At 38.0% G+C, this 14,124-nt stretch overlaps 1 pseudogene across 1 annotated transcript; it reads left to right on the plus strand.

The window, feature by feature from the left end:
• The first annotated feature begins 10,515 nt into the window (after positions 1-10,515).
• Positions 10,516-11,938, plus strand: LOC104665043 (annotated as a pseudogene). The gene has a single exon (XR_748354.2). The product of XR_748354.2 is annotated as a cell division cycle-associated protein 7 pseudogene (transcript).
• The last annotated feature ends 2,186 nt before the right edge of the window (positions 11,939-14,124 follow it).

The raw sequence follows: 14,124 nt of genomic DNA on the forward strand, positions 1-14,124 counted from the left end.
AAGGGGTCCAGACCACTGCTGGGATGCCCAATATTTTACATTCAAGAGGGTAAATCTGATCACTCAGGTTTGGGAACCACTGGTTCAAATCAATTACTTTAATACCAATCCGAAAATGTGAGATGCCCAGGCATATGCAAAACAAATCTTTTTCTAGGTAAGATCCACTTAAAATAAACCTTAAGGGAAACCTTGTGTAGGAAAAACACAAAATAACATATTGCCTTTGGAGTATGTTGAAAATAGCAGACCAAGTGTCACCCAATCATTGACAGTGTCTGTTCAGGCCATGGTTGGATATAGGCATATATATGTGTGTGGGTATGATGTGTGTGCATGAAGAGTGAAGCTGTCTCTTCATTCCTGAGAGCTGCCTCCTTCAGCCACGGCCCTACCTTTTTATACACAGTTATGTAAAATCCACCCTCATCATGTGATGGGCTAAATCAATTTTCCTGACTTTCCTAAGTGTTTTGGGAACCACGCTGTGATCTGAACTCCCAGTGTAGGCCCTTATCTCTGGAAGACCATGTGCACATGTCCTGTCACCTTATTTGGCACATCTGGGCATCCTCTTGCCAAGTACACATGCACACATTCAAGTATGAGAGATCAGTTGGTTACAAAGTTTCTGCAAATAGATGAAGTCAGGACTTCTCCTCATTGTGCATATAACTCAGCTTCAGAAATCCAGTCTGAAGAGGTCACTGGGATTCACCTTTCATGAAATCTATATTTCTAATATACCTGGCTATACAGGCCCCAAGATTTTTATAAACCTCCCAAGTCAATATAAGAACAACAACAAAAAAATACGTATCCTTTGGAAGATCTTGAAAGTGCTTCAATAAGCAGACGAGAATAATTTGTAATTAGCTTGGTAATTTGGGGGCATGCATGTAAAGTGGATGCTACTAAAGTGATTTTTAATGTACTTGAAAAACAGTTTGCCTTTTCCCTGGAGAAGGCTGAATAGTTTTCTCTTTAGTCCTGTTGACACTATTAATTTGCTTTGCAACCTCTTCTGCCCCCTCCCCTTTCTCTTCCATCTCTACTGCAAACAGAAGCGAGGAAAGCAAGGCTTGGAGAGCTCTTGTAGAGAGAGTCATTTGCTCTGGCTCAAGCAAATAGCAAGTCCAATCAGCCTGAAATCTGAATTTTTCAGACACATAATAGGCCCTTGGCTTATCAAAGTCTCTTATCGGATTGGAAAAAATCAAAGGTAAACTTCAGGGCCCATGGAATTAAAAGACAAATGAGATGTCATAATTATCAAAGTGGCTAATTTAGAAAATTAAGCTGTTCACATAGGTGACATAATTGCTTGTCACAATCATTCTTTTTCTCATTAGCTTCTTCCATTCAGCACCTACATGCTGTGGAACAATCTCTGGCCTTGCTTAACAGTATGGGTGTTCTTTTGTGGTTTAGCATCAGGTAATTCTGTCAACTCCTTTAAGAAATGCATAGATTTATTCTGGGGTTTATTCAGAGAAGACTTCCAGAAAATCCCAGTCTTTCCCAACTTGATATTTATTTTAAATTTGAGACCAAACTTTCTTTCAAAATAATTAGTTAATTCTCAAGAGGATTTATAGAGTTGATATAGCATACTAACATTTCTTGGAAAACATTAAGTGTTTCGGTATATGTAATATTTAAAAACCTCAGAGGTTATATAGAATTTGCTTTTAGTTGTCTTCCCAAATTCTGCATAGAAGGAAAAGAAATATATTTTCAAGACTGTTTTATTTTCCTAATGTTTTATTATTTGATTTCTATAATCCAGCCAAATATAAATAAATTCACTCTAACAGTTATTTGTAAGAGTGACCATAATACTGTTTATATGTTAGCAAGTTCAGAAATTATAAAAGATAAGGTCTAAGAAAGGAAATGACTATTGTATGCTTCTAAAGCATACCATTGTAAATGAGCAAGATTAAATATTTTGGATGAAAATCATGAATATGAGATTGACTAAAGTCTATAGTCTTATAGAGTTGTAGAATATGGCTGACCTGACTTATAGAGGGACTCCCTTGATGTTACTCATCTGAAGAGATAGTTCATCCTGATTGCATACAATGCAGCTGTCATCTGTGTTCTGAAATATTATATAACCATAGTGTTTTGATTTCATTAACATTGATTTAGCAAAGTAATTGCATTACAAGAGCTATTATGGTCACATACTAAAAGACAAAAGCTCAGAAAGAAAGAAAAAGAAAATCCAATCAAATCCCTAAATATATCAGGTTACTATAAACTCTGCCTCTATTCATTACTGAACCTGAAGTGGTGAAGTCTAAGGACCTACAGACATAGAATTATATAGACAATTTATCCCCCACAGCAATAGATACAAGCTCAATTACATCAATGTTATGCTTAATTCCCTTGATACTCAACAGTTGCAATCTTTGGAGCGGGGGTGGGGGGGGGGGGGGGGACGGGAAGCACACTGAATGCTCTAACCAGGCAAGAGTGAAGACTACGAAAAAAAGAGCGTGGACAACTTGTCTAAGCTTTCTTTGTCCATTATTCCTGCAGTCTCTGATAGTACAGCTGAGCCCTTGAGTGTATAATGGTTTTATAATAAGAAAGACAATGTGCTGCTTTATAGCAGAGGAGATAGTAGAGTAGAATTTTTAGAAACAAAGAAAGGGACCAAAAAGCCTGAGAGAAGATAGTCTTTTGCAGGTAAGTTGGGCTTATGATAAACGTGTGGCAACATCTTCGAGCTATCTCGATGGAGAACCGAGAACTAAGGGAACACCTGCCAATTATAGATGGAAACTACGCTTGGCTATTTTCAGTAATTTGGCCATTCATTTGACTCATCATTTGAACTATCCATGGAGTTCAGTGGTGTTTTAGTGCAATGGTTTCAAATTGTGCTCTATTGAGTCTTAGGCATTTGAATCAGGAAGGCAAAATAGACAAAGGCCTGTCTTTCAACTCCTCCTCCTTCAACCAGCACAACTGTGCTCTCATCTTTTTATACAATTGGATTCCATTTAAGGGTGCATTTGAAGATAAAGCTTCACAGCTAAAAAATCTGCTGCTTCAGTGAGTAGGCTAGTGTGTGGCTAGAAGACCATATGCTTGCACTAGTAAAATAACAATGATATTGAACAGGAAGTAACATATTATCTATGTTTTCACCCAAGGCAAATCTGTTGTCAACTCAGAAAGTTACTCCCAACATTCATCTGACAAATATTTATTGAGTTCTCCACTGCTCATTACCCTCCCCTCGGGTAAGCCGTAGGTCACCCTAAGACAAGACATCATCTGGTCACTAGAACTGCTCATTTGAGCTATCTGCTGTAGCTGTGGTTAGGCTGTCTTTCCAATCTCCCAACCAGAAACCAACTTGTGACCTTATTTGGGCTGAATTGTTAGCAAGTCCCTGCCTTATTAGTATCTGTGATGAACTAAATGATATCTTAACAGTAATGGAAGAAACCTAGAGAAGATCTGTTTTCTGCTGATAATTTCAGGTGGCAGCAATGAAGAAAAGAATACAGGATGTCTCAATATTTTCATATTTACAAAATGGATCTTGTACATGATACTAGTAAGATTAGGAAATGTGTGCTGATTCTGTGCCTCTTATGCATCATTAAACAAGTGACTTTCTCAAGTTAAACCAAGAAGTGACAAACGGGATCTAAACATAAGCCTGTCTGAAACCAAAGTCTACCTACCACACCAGTAACACCTCAAGTGTGGTCTACAGACCCTTTGCCATTCTACAAGGAGATGAGTCCAGGAATTAGGAGGTAGCATTGTAGATACTTTTGGATGCCTTGACAAGGTAATTTTATACCTGTTAAATGTAATAGTAAAAACCTGAGGCTTATAAATTGAAGGTCTTTGCTTTTTATTTCATATTTTAGCAATGCATTTGTAGTATATTTCATAAAAGTATTGATCCATGACAAATTGGGGGAAAAATGCTAAGGCAAAAGCTGGTCTACTCCACAGATCATTTGAGGAGCATCACACTGCACCAAATGGTTCCCTAAATTTTGAGCTCTCAAGATAAAATGGATGCAGTACAGAAAGGGTAGCACCACTGTTAGCGGCACCTTCTTATCTTTCAATATAAAGGATGATATGAATTCCCAATGACATGACTCAGTTCCGCCATCGAATACATTTCATGTCCAAGCATAAGAACTTTCCCACAGCCTTTTGCCCACTGGCTGGCTGAAACAGCATACGGGGTTTCTGTTCTTGTCTCCAAGCTGCAAGCTCTTCTTCCAGCTTCATCAACTTTACCTGGATGCAGTTTTAATTAGTTTCCTTCTTAGACTGAGCTGAATTAAAGGGAGACTTTCTAATGGCCAGTTCAGGGGCACTCGCTGAAGAAAGATCAAATTTATGTAGGATGCCCTTTGGCTAAGTGCTTGCTTTCCTTGACAAAACATCACTTGAGTCTTTAAAGGTTTATCTTTAGGTGTTCTATAGCTGGCCTGAAGCCATGTTCTCTTAAACGGTGATCAAAGGCACAGACAATACAAAATCAATCAATAGAAAGTGTGTTCTATTTAAACATACTGCCTGTTTAGCTTTTTCATTTTTAAAGGGCCAGAGCCATGTATTGGAGACAGTTATACACAATTCTACTGTACTGTAATTATGTGTATCTTAAATTGTCCTTATTTTCCCTTTTGACACTCAGAAAGAACTGTCACAATTCAAATACATTTTCTTATTTATTTAAATAACATGCATTAGGAATTTAAGTAGCATATATATGGTAAGATATATTGTTAAGAAGGTAGCTACATCATAATTGTAGCCAAAAATTAGAAACTATAATTTATAAGGCTTTTGTTTAGTAGGAGTGCTCACATTAAAGACAGGTCTCTTAGTAACTAGAAATATCCCTGTTTTATTATGAAACTCTTATAATAAATTGAGACAAAACTGTTAAATTGTGTTTTGAATCTCATTTTAAGGGGGTGCCACTATAAAGTTTAAAACAACAAGTCACTGTTTTCCAAGCTGTACTGCTAAAATACATTTAGTCACTATCAGAAGTCAGACTGTTGTGACCAGAAATAAACTTACATTTTAAAAGGATCAATTACTCCTGCAGAATTAAATCTATCCTAAGTAGCATTTTCTCAGCTGTTGCTTGTTCTAGGTGTACATTTGATTCTGCCAAGTTGGCAGCCCCTGTGTTACTTTCAAACTAAAGTGCTTAAGCCCCTGACAGAGACTGTCTTGTTATCTCTTTACTGTAAATATGGGTCTTTTGCCAATAGTGAATACACAAAGCAAGGAGAGTTGCTTGTGTTATAACTTTAACCTACTGGTCGATATTGGGCCTTCCTTATCAGAAGCTTTTGAAAAAATCAGGGATGTTTTCTCATATTCTTTGAGGCAAAATTGCACATCACTAGATCAAAGGGCCAAAGTATAGACTACTGGTTATCCAATAGATAATTTATTATTAGATCAATTTTTGAGATTTAAAAAGTTGGAGAAAATATTTCTTTTTTATTATTATTTTGCTTTAAGTTCTGGATACGTGTGCAGAGCGTGCAGGTTTGTAGCACAGTTATATGTGTGCCATAGTGGTTTGCTGCACCTATTGACTCTAGAGGAAACATTTCTGAAGTGCCAGTAAGAACAAGATTATAAACAGAGAATTCACTCAAAAAATAAATGAAATCTTTAGCAAATATTTGGCAGTCTATTTAAAATTTGCTTTCAAACTGAGATAATAAAATTGTATTTGATGAGTCTATGTGGAAATAATGCCTTGGTCCAAAGCTATTTTATAAAGTGGAAGCTTAAGAATAAATTACCTGGAAATATCCAAGCTAGGGAAACTTACCTGTTTAAGCATCTGATATGGAACTGGTGTTGGTGAGAAATAAAACCTAGCAAACTCAACAAAATGTGACCAGGTTTTCAGTTGGATTTACTCATAGCCTTCATAGATAAAGAGGTATTTTATTTATTTTTCTTTTCCTTTTAGAGACAGGGTCTTGCTCTGTCTCCCAGGCTAGTGTGCAGTGGCTCTATCACAGCTCACTGCAGGCTCGACCTCTTGGGCTCAAGCCACACTTCTGCCTCATCCTTCTGAGTAGCTAGGACTACAAGCACATATCACCATGCCCAGATAACTTTCTGATATTTTTTGTAGAGATAGGATTTCGCTATGTTGCCCAAGCTGGTCTCTAACTCCTGGTCTTAAGTGATCTTCCCACTTTGGCCCCCGAAACTGCCGGGATTACAGATCTGAACTACCGCACCCAGCCAAGAAGTCTTTAATTCAGGACTAGTGTTAGTTAAGTAAATGCAAGTTGGCAGGGCAATTGATAAAGTTCACATTTATGTAATAATATAGACCTAACACCTCTCTTAAGCCCTCTTAAATTGTCCTTCTCCCCTAAAGACAAAAAGGACTGTGGTCAAAATCTCTAGTCTCTTTTGCATAGGTAGTTCTTTGAATTCTATACTCAAGTCATGGGGATAAGTAATTCCTTCTAGGGTAATAATGCCTCTTGAAGTATAGGGTCAGTGCTAGACACTTTGATGTAAGAATAGCTACCCCTGCTTGCTTTTGTTGTCCATTTGCATGAAATGCCTTTTCCCATCCCTTTAAGTTTATGTAAGTCCTTACGTGTCAGGTGAGTCTCCTACAGGCAGCAGATGGTTGGTGAATTCTTATCCATTCTGCAGTTCTGTACCTTTTAAGTGGAGAATTTAGGTCATTTCCATTCAATGTTAGTATTGAAATGTGAGGTACATTCATTGTGCTCTTTGTGGCCTGTGTACTTTGGTTCTTTTGTTTTTTGTTTTTGCTTTTTAACTCGAATTTTTGTTTTATAGATCCTGTGTGATTTATGCTTTAAAGAGATTCTGTTTTCATGTGTTTCCAGGATTTGTTTCAAGATTTAGAGCTCCTATTAGCAGTTCTTGTAGTGAGGGCTTGGAAATGACAAATTCTCTCAGCATTTGTTTGTCTGAAGAAGACTGTATCTTCCCTTCTTATATGATGCTTACTTTCGCTGGATACAAAATTCTTGGCTGATAATTGTTTTGTTTGATGAGGCTGAAGATAGAGCCCCAATCCCTTCTAGCTTAGAGGGTTTCTGCTGAGAATCTGCTGTCAATCTGATAGTTTTTCCTTTATAGGTTACCTGGTGCTTCTCATAGCTCTTAAGATTCTTTCTTGCCTCTTAACTTTGGATAACCTGATGATAATGTGCCTAAGTGACGATCTTTTTGTGATGAATTTCCCAGGTGTTCTTTGTGCTTCTTGTATTTGGATGTCTAGATCTCTAGCAAGGCTGGGAAAGTTTTCCTCGATTATTCCCCCAAATATGTTTTCCAAACTTTTAGAATTATCTTTTTCCTCAGGAACACCGATTATTCTTAGGTTTGGTCATTTAACATAATCCGAGACTTCTCAGAGGCTCTGTTCATTTTTTCTAATTCTTTTTTCCTTGTGTTTGTTGGATTGGGTTAATTCAAAGACCTTGTCTTTGAGCTCTGAATTTCTTTCTTCTACTTGTTCAATTCTATTGCTTAGACTTTCCAGAGCATTTCACATTTCCAAAAGTGTGTGCAAAGTTTGCTGAATTTTTTATTGTTTTTTCTTTAAGTTCTTTATTTCCTTGAATATTTCTCCCTTCACTTCACCTAACCAAGGTGATGCCTCAACCCAGGGGTCCTTGCAATTCACTAGTCTACTTTTCACTAGATCTACTTGGCCTTTGGACTTCAGTTGGGAAATAACAACTTCCCAGAAAGATTCTATGTCTCTGAATGAAATCGACCCATTTTTGGTTATTTTCTCCCATTAAAAATGTACCTCTTCTCTCCTTTATGGCAATGGACAAATGCTTGCGTTTGATCTGTAAAAGCCAAGACACATATTTAAATTGTTGTGGCCTAGCAAAAAATCTCTGTCAAGAGTTCAAAATCATTTATTTCCTTCTCACTCCCTGAAGCACATATTATATAAGCCAAATCACTTACTGAAAAATCTTAAAAGATGCAGTGTGTGCATTGCTGTTATTAAAAATGGAATTTAAAGAATTCATTACCTGGCCAAAAATATGTATTAAGCACAAACGATGTCATGAAAAAATGAGAACATATTCACATCTCTTTAATAATTTTTTGATTTCAGAGGAATATGCAGTCTGTACTATTTATTATTATATCATATACTGAGGTAGATATGTACATTTATGAAGTACTTAGCAAGTATTTATTAAGTACTTGCTGTGCACGGAACTTGCTCTAAGTGTGGAAATACAAAGGCATGCAAGATGGTCTCTGTCATTCCCTGATGAGGCCTTGAACCCTGGACTCCCTCTCAAAATCTCATAAATAGCCAGGGTTTTTAAACTTTCCTGTGCCATGTCCCTTTTGACAGTTTGGTGCTGCCTACAGACTCCTTCTCAGAATGTTTTGAAATCTGTAAAGTCAAATACATAGGATGATAAATACAAATAAAGTCAAATACATAGAAAATCAATATTAAAAATATGTAATTGTAATACAGAAAATAAATGTCTTTTTCCCAATCCATTTTATCAACACAAGATCTAATGAGATTCTTATCCATGATATCACAAGTGCTACAAATTCTCCTGGGATTTGTTGCCTATATTTATAACTGAAGAAAAGGCTAAGTTTCATTAGAGGGTAGTAGAAATAAAGTATAAAGGTGTAACTCTTTCTCCATCCATGTTTAAGAACTCCCAAGATTCCAGTTTATTTCAGTACGCCTGGTCTAAGTTAACGCTAAAGAACAGTTTCAAAAAAAGAGAATCTTAAAATGTTAGCCTTAAATGATGATATAATTCTATTTTTCCTAATTATTAATTGTAATTTTGATGAATTACCCGCAAGTATACCGTATTCTCCTCTGAAAGAAAAACAAAAGGAATCTTTAAAGGAAAGAGATCTTATCAGTAAAAGGGACAATGTGCTGTTGCCTGTTTATTTATTTGTATTCTGCCTTGTTCCAGGAAGGATTTAAGGCGGCTTGTTCCTATGTAAGTTCCTAGAACTTGGTTAATTAAATCTTCTGAAAATGTAAATTAAAATGCAGTAATGTTATTTGACAAATGGGACCAAATTATTATCATCTTTTAAATAATTATGTGATTGGGAATGTCTACATCATATTTATCTAATCTGCAATTAAATCATTTATATATGCAATTAAATCATTTATATCTGCAATACATAAATTCGCATCATCAATAACGGGAAATGTGGCCAATGGCCAAGTGTGTTGCAAGAACAAAATGGCCTGTGTCAGAAGGAAGGGTCACCAATGATGTTCTAATTGAAACACTGACAAATTAAACAAGGGCATAACTCATCCTTACAGCTAGCAAGTGACACAAAGATCCTCACACTTAACTGGCACTATTTTGTTTACCCTTTTCTACATATTCTGTTTGTAGAATATTTGCCTCATGGCAACATCATTGTTAATCTCTGAAGTAATGGCTTTCTAGATAATTTCTAATCTCTTTTGGGGGTGGGGCGTGTACTTTATTGTATAAACCTCAATTAGCATTGCTACCATAAATTTCCAGGTTCAATTTCACACCAATTCAAAAAACATTTATTAAGCACCTAATATGTGCAAAGCACCAGGCTTAGGCATGCATAACAGTAAGACTATTAGTCTACAGATTGTAAGGTCTGCAAGGCAAGTCTCTATTATTATCTAAATAAACTCAAAAGTGACTCTGAACTCTCTACCTTAAAAAGCAGCATTAAGCTCCATCCATCTCCATCCCTCTTTAGGTCCTACAAAAACTCAGAAGACCTACCTGAAACAACAGAAACCTCCGGACCATTAAGTGACCACCCATATCCAAGTCAGTGCAGACTTTAAATTCTGGCAGCAATCTGTTTCCATGTGTTTTTGCGAGATACAGAAATCTTTGCAGAGGATGGAAGCACCAGTTGGATGCCTACGTGCGTCTGGTCTTCTTCTGAAGTGTGCGCACATGATCATTTCCCCTGAGAACTTGCCACCTCCCTGGAGTGATGATGCCAAGGAGTGTATGTGTGAGGGCTGAGGGCTGTCTCTACTGTTCCTGCAGTCTATGGGCCTTCTCCCCATTCTTAGCCTGAAAAAATCTTTCTCTTTTCTCCTTTTGCAATTGAAGAGATACCTTCCTCTCTCTTCTTGCCCTCTAAGACAAATAAGTAGTGTTACTGATGAATTTAAACTCATGCAGAAGAACAGAATTGCTGTTGACTCTCAGCAGCTTTAGTTTTCTCTGTCCACAAAAATAACCCCTGCCCCAGATAGGTCTCTTTTCTACCCACCAGAAAAAAAGGAAACAAAACATGCTTGAAGGTTGGGGTGGGAGGGTATAAAAAACATAGTCTGAACAAATACAGATCAGTATCTTAACAAATCAGTTTGCCCTCATAGAAGATGTGACTTCTGGCGCTGCTGCTCCGCTCTCCCAGCTCCAAGCACCGACCTGGGCACCCGCCACCAGCATGGACGCTCGCCGCGTGCCGCAGAAAGATCTCAGAATAAAGAAGAACTTAAAGAAATTCAGATATGTGAAGTTGATTTCCATGGAAACCTCGTCATCCTCTGATGACAGTTGTGACAGCTTTGCTTCTGATAATTTTGCAAACACAAGGCTGCAGTCAGTTCGGGAAGGTTGTAGGACCCGCAGCCAGTGCAGGCACTCTGGACCTCTCAGGGTGGCAATGAAGTTTCCAGCGCGAAGTACTAGGGGAGCAACCAACAAAAAAGCAGAGTCCCCCCAGCCCTCAGAGAATTCTGTGACTGATTCCAACTCCGATTCGGAAGATGAAAGTGGCATGAATTTTTTGGAGAAAAGGGCTTTAAATATAAAGCAAAACAAAGCAATGCTTGCAAAACTCATGTCTGAATTAGAAAGCTTCCCTGGCTCGTTCCCTGGAAGACATCCCCTCCCAGGCTCCGACTCACAATCAAGGAGACCACGAAGGCGTACATTCCCGGGTGTTGCTTCCAGGAGAAACCCTGAACGGAGAGCTCGTCCTCTTACCAGGTCAAGGTCCCGGATCCTCGGGTCCCTTGACGCTCTACCCATGGAGGAGGAGGAAGAGGATAAGTACATGTTGGCGAGAAAGAGGAAGACCATGGACGGCTACATGAACGAAGATGACCTGCCCAGAAGTCGTCGCTCCAGATCGTCCATGACCCTTCCGCATATAATTCGCCCAGTGGAAGAAATTACAGAGGAAGAGTTGGAGAACATCTGCAGCAACTCTCGAGAGAAGATATATAACCGTTCACTGGGCTCTACTTGTCATCAATGCCCTCAGAAGACTATTGATACCAAAACAAACTACAGAAACCCAGACTGCTGGGGCGTTCGAGGCCAGTTCTGCGGCCCCTGCCTTCGAAACAGTTATGGTGAAGAGGTCAGGGATGCTCTGCTGGATCCGAACTGGCGTTGCCCGCCTTGTCGAGGAATCTGCAACTGCAGTTTCTGCCGGCAGCGAGATGGACGGTGTGCGACTGGGGTCCTTGTGTATTTAGCCAGATATCATGGCTTTGGGAATGTGCATGCCTACTTGAAAAGCCTGAAACAGGAATTTGAAATGCAAGCATAATATCTGGAAAATTTGCTGCCTGCCTTCTACTTCTCAAATCTTTCTTATAAAAGTTTCCAATTTTTTCACTGAAACCTGAGTTAAGAATCTTGATGATCAGCCTGTTTCATAAGAAACTCCAGTCAAGTTAATCTTAGTAGACATGTGTTTCTGGAGCATCACGGAAGGTATACTGCTAGTTACACTTTGCCCTCCTGCAGTTTCTTCTCTGCTCCCAACCCCCATCTCATAGCATCCCCCTCTATTTCCAATGCCCCTCTCCAACCGCTTAGTTTTTGAATTTCTTTTAAATTACAGTTTTATGAAAGCATATTTTATTTACTTGGTGTTGAAATAGCCTTCATAAAACCTAAGCACTTGGAAACACAATAAAAGTATTAACTAACTAGATCTATTGAATTTCAGAGAAGAACCTTCTAACTTGTTTACACAAAAACAAGTATGATTTAGCATTCATACTAGTTGAAATTTTTAATATAAGCAAGGCACAAAAGTCTTACAACCATGTGGAAAAATTAGGTAATTATTGCAGATTGATGCCTCTCAATCCCATGTATTGCGCTTATGTTACAAGTTGTTGTCACAGTTGAGACTTAATTTCTCCTAATTTCTTCTGCCTGAAGGGTAAGTGGTGCGTCCAGCTTACACAATCATGATTCAAAGGTTGGTGGGCAATGTAATACTTTAAAAGTATGATGGAAGAGCTATCTGGAAATTATGAGTAGGCTGAATTTTTGGTATAAAACTTTAGTGTAATTGTAGTTTGCAAAGTTTATTTCAGTTCACATGTAAGGTATTGGAAATAAATTCTTGGACAATTTTGCATGGAAACTTGATATTAAAAACTAGTCAGTGGTTCTTTGCAGTTTCTTGAAAATTTATAAACCAGGCACAAGGTTCAATTTAGATTTTAAGCACTTTTATAACAATGAGAAGTGCCTTTTTGGAGATGTAACTTTCCGCAGTTTGTTAACCTGACATCTCTGCCAGTCGAGTTTCTGGGCAGATTTCCTGTGTCAGTGTTCCCACTCCTCGTTGCATTAATCAAGTTACTTGCTAAAGGCGGAATCTAAGTGTTTGTATGTCCCAGTTTACTTGCATGTGTAAACCATTGCTGTGCCATTCAATGTTTGATGTACAATTGGACCTTGAATCGATAAGTGTACATACAGCTTTTGATTTGTAATGCTTTTATACAAAAGTTTATTTTAATAATAAAATGTTTGTTCTAAAAAAAAAAAAAAAAAGAAGATGTGACTTCTACCCTTAAGGAAACAGCAAACTAGACTTTAAAATACAGACATTTTTGCATGGCCCCTGGTGCTTATTAAATTCTTAATAAAATAAGTAGGTGTTTAATAAATACTTTTTGAGTCTAATAATAACAAGTTAATAAACAGAAGTCTATAGAACCATAATTTTATTACTACAGTTAATAACATTGGACATTTAAGCCTGTGTAAGTAAATGAAAACGCTTAATTTATATATATATCACACTGTAATTTAAAGTAATTGTTTTTCTACTTTTTAAATTAGGGGCACATACAAAAAGTCACCATATTTAATACCAGCAAAAGCAAAGAAACTTGATGTTTAGCCTATGCAGCCTTCCTGAAAATAAATCTCTCATTTCCAGGGCCTTGTTTGAAATATTAATGAGCATTTGTGGATCCTGATTCTTCCCTTTATAGTCCCCTATAAACGGGAAGCCAGATTGAATAGTTTCCTAAGCATTTACTATGGTTAGCTACTATCCTAAGCGATTTATATAATGGTTTTATTTCATCCTTGCTGCAATTCCCACTTCACAGATGTAGAAACTGAGGGTAAGAGAGGTCAGACAACTTGCCCAGCATCAGTGGTAAATGGGGTTGCAGAATATTGACATGGGAAGGGCTTGGCCAAGGCAATTTTGTTGAAAGAGGTGCTGGGGATTAGTGCTAGTCAGGAGAGTCATCCTAAAGCTACATTTGCAGGCAGGGGTATGTTTCTACTGAAAGATAGAGACTTATTACAGTGGCAAAGATTGATGGAGATTTTAGAGCTGTAGCCACCACCCCTATCCAAGTTGGTATCACTATGGTCCACAGTCAGAATTCAAGTCCAAGGCTTCTGGAACACATGCTCTTAAGCATTGAGTTGTGCTGAGAGTCACAACCCATCATGGATCACAGGTCTGGTCTCTCATTTCACAACCTCAGTTCTGTACCACAGAGTTTTAATGATCCTCTTCACTGCTCCAGGACTTGTTCTAAACTAGGGACACAGAAGTGGAGAAGTTGGCCTGTGAGATGGACCTAAACTGAGGCCCTCTGGGAAACCCAAACTTCCTGGATGGGATTCAACCAAATCTTGCCTTGTCCTGAATTCTGGGCCATCCTGAACAATATTATAACATAAGTCATTTTAAAGAGTTTATCTTTCCTTGTTGAGATAGCACTGTATGGTGGTTAATAGAATTACTGGAGCCAGATTGCCTGGTTCCAATTGCAAC

Source organism: Rhinopithecus roxellana, chromosome 6, assembly GCF_007565055.1.
Source record: "Rhinopithecus roxellana isolate Shanxi Qingling chromosome 6, ASM756505v1, whole genome shotgun sequence".
In the NCBI taxonomy this organism is placed as follows: domain Eukaryota; kingdom Metazoa; phylum Chordata; class Mammalia; order Primates; family Cercopithecidae; genus Rhinopithecus; species Rhinopithecus roxellana.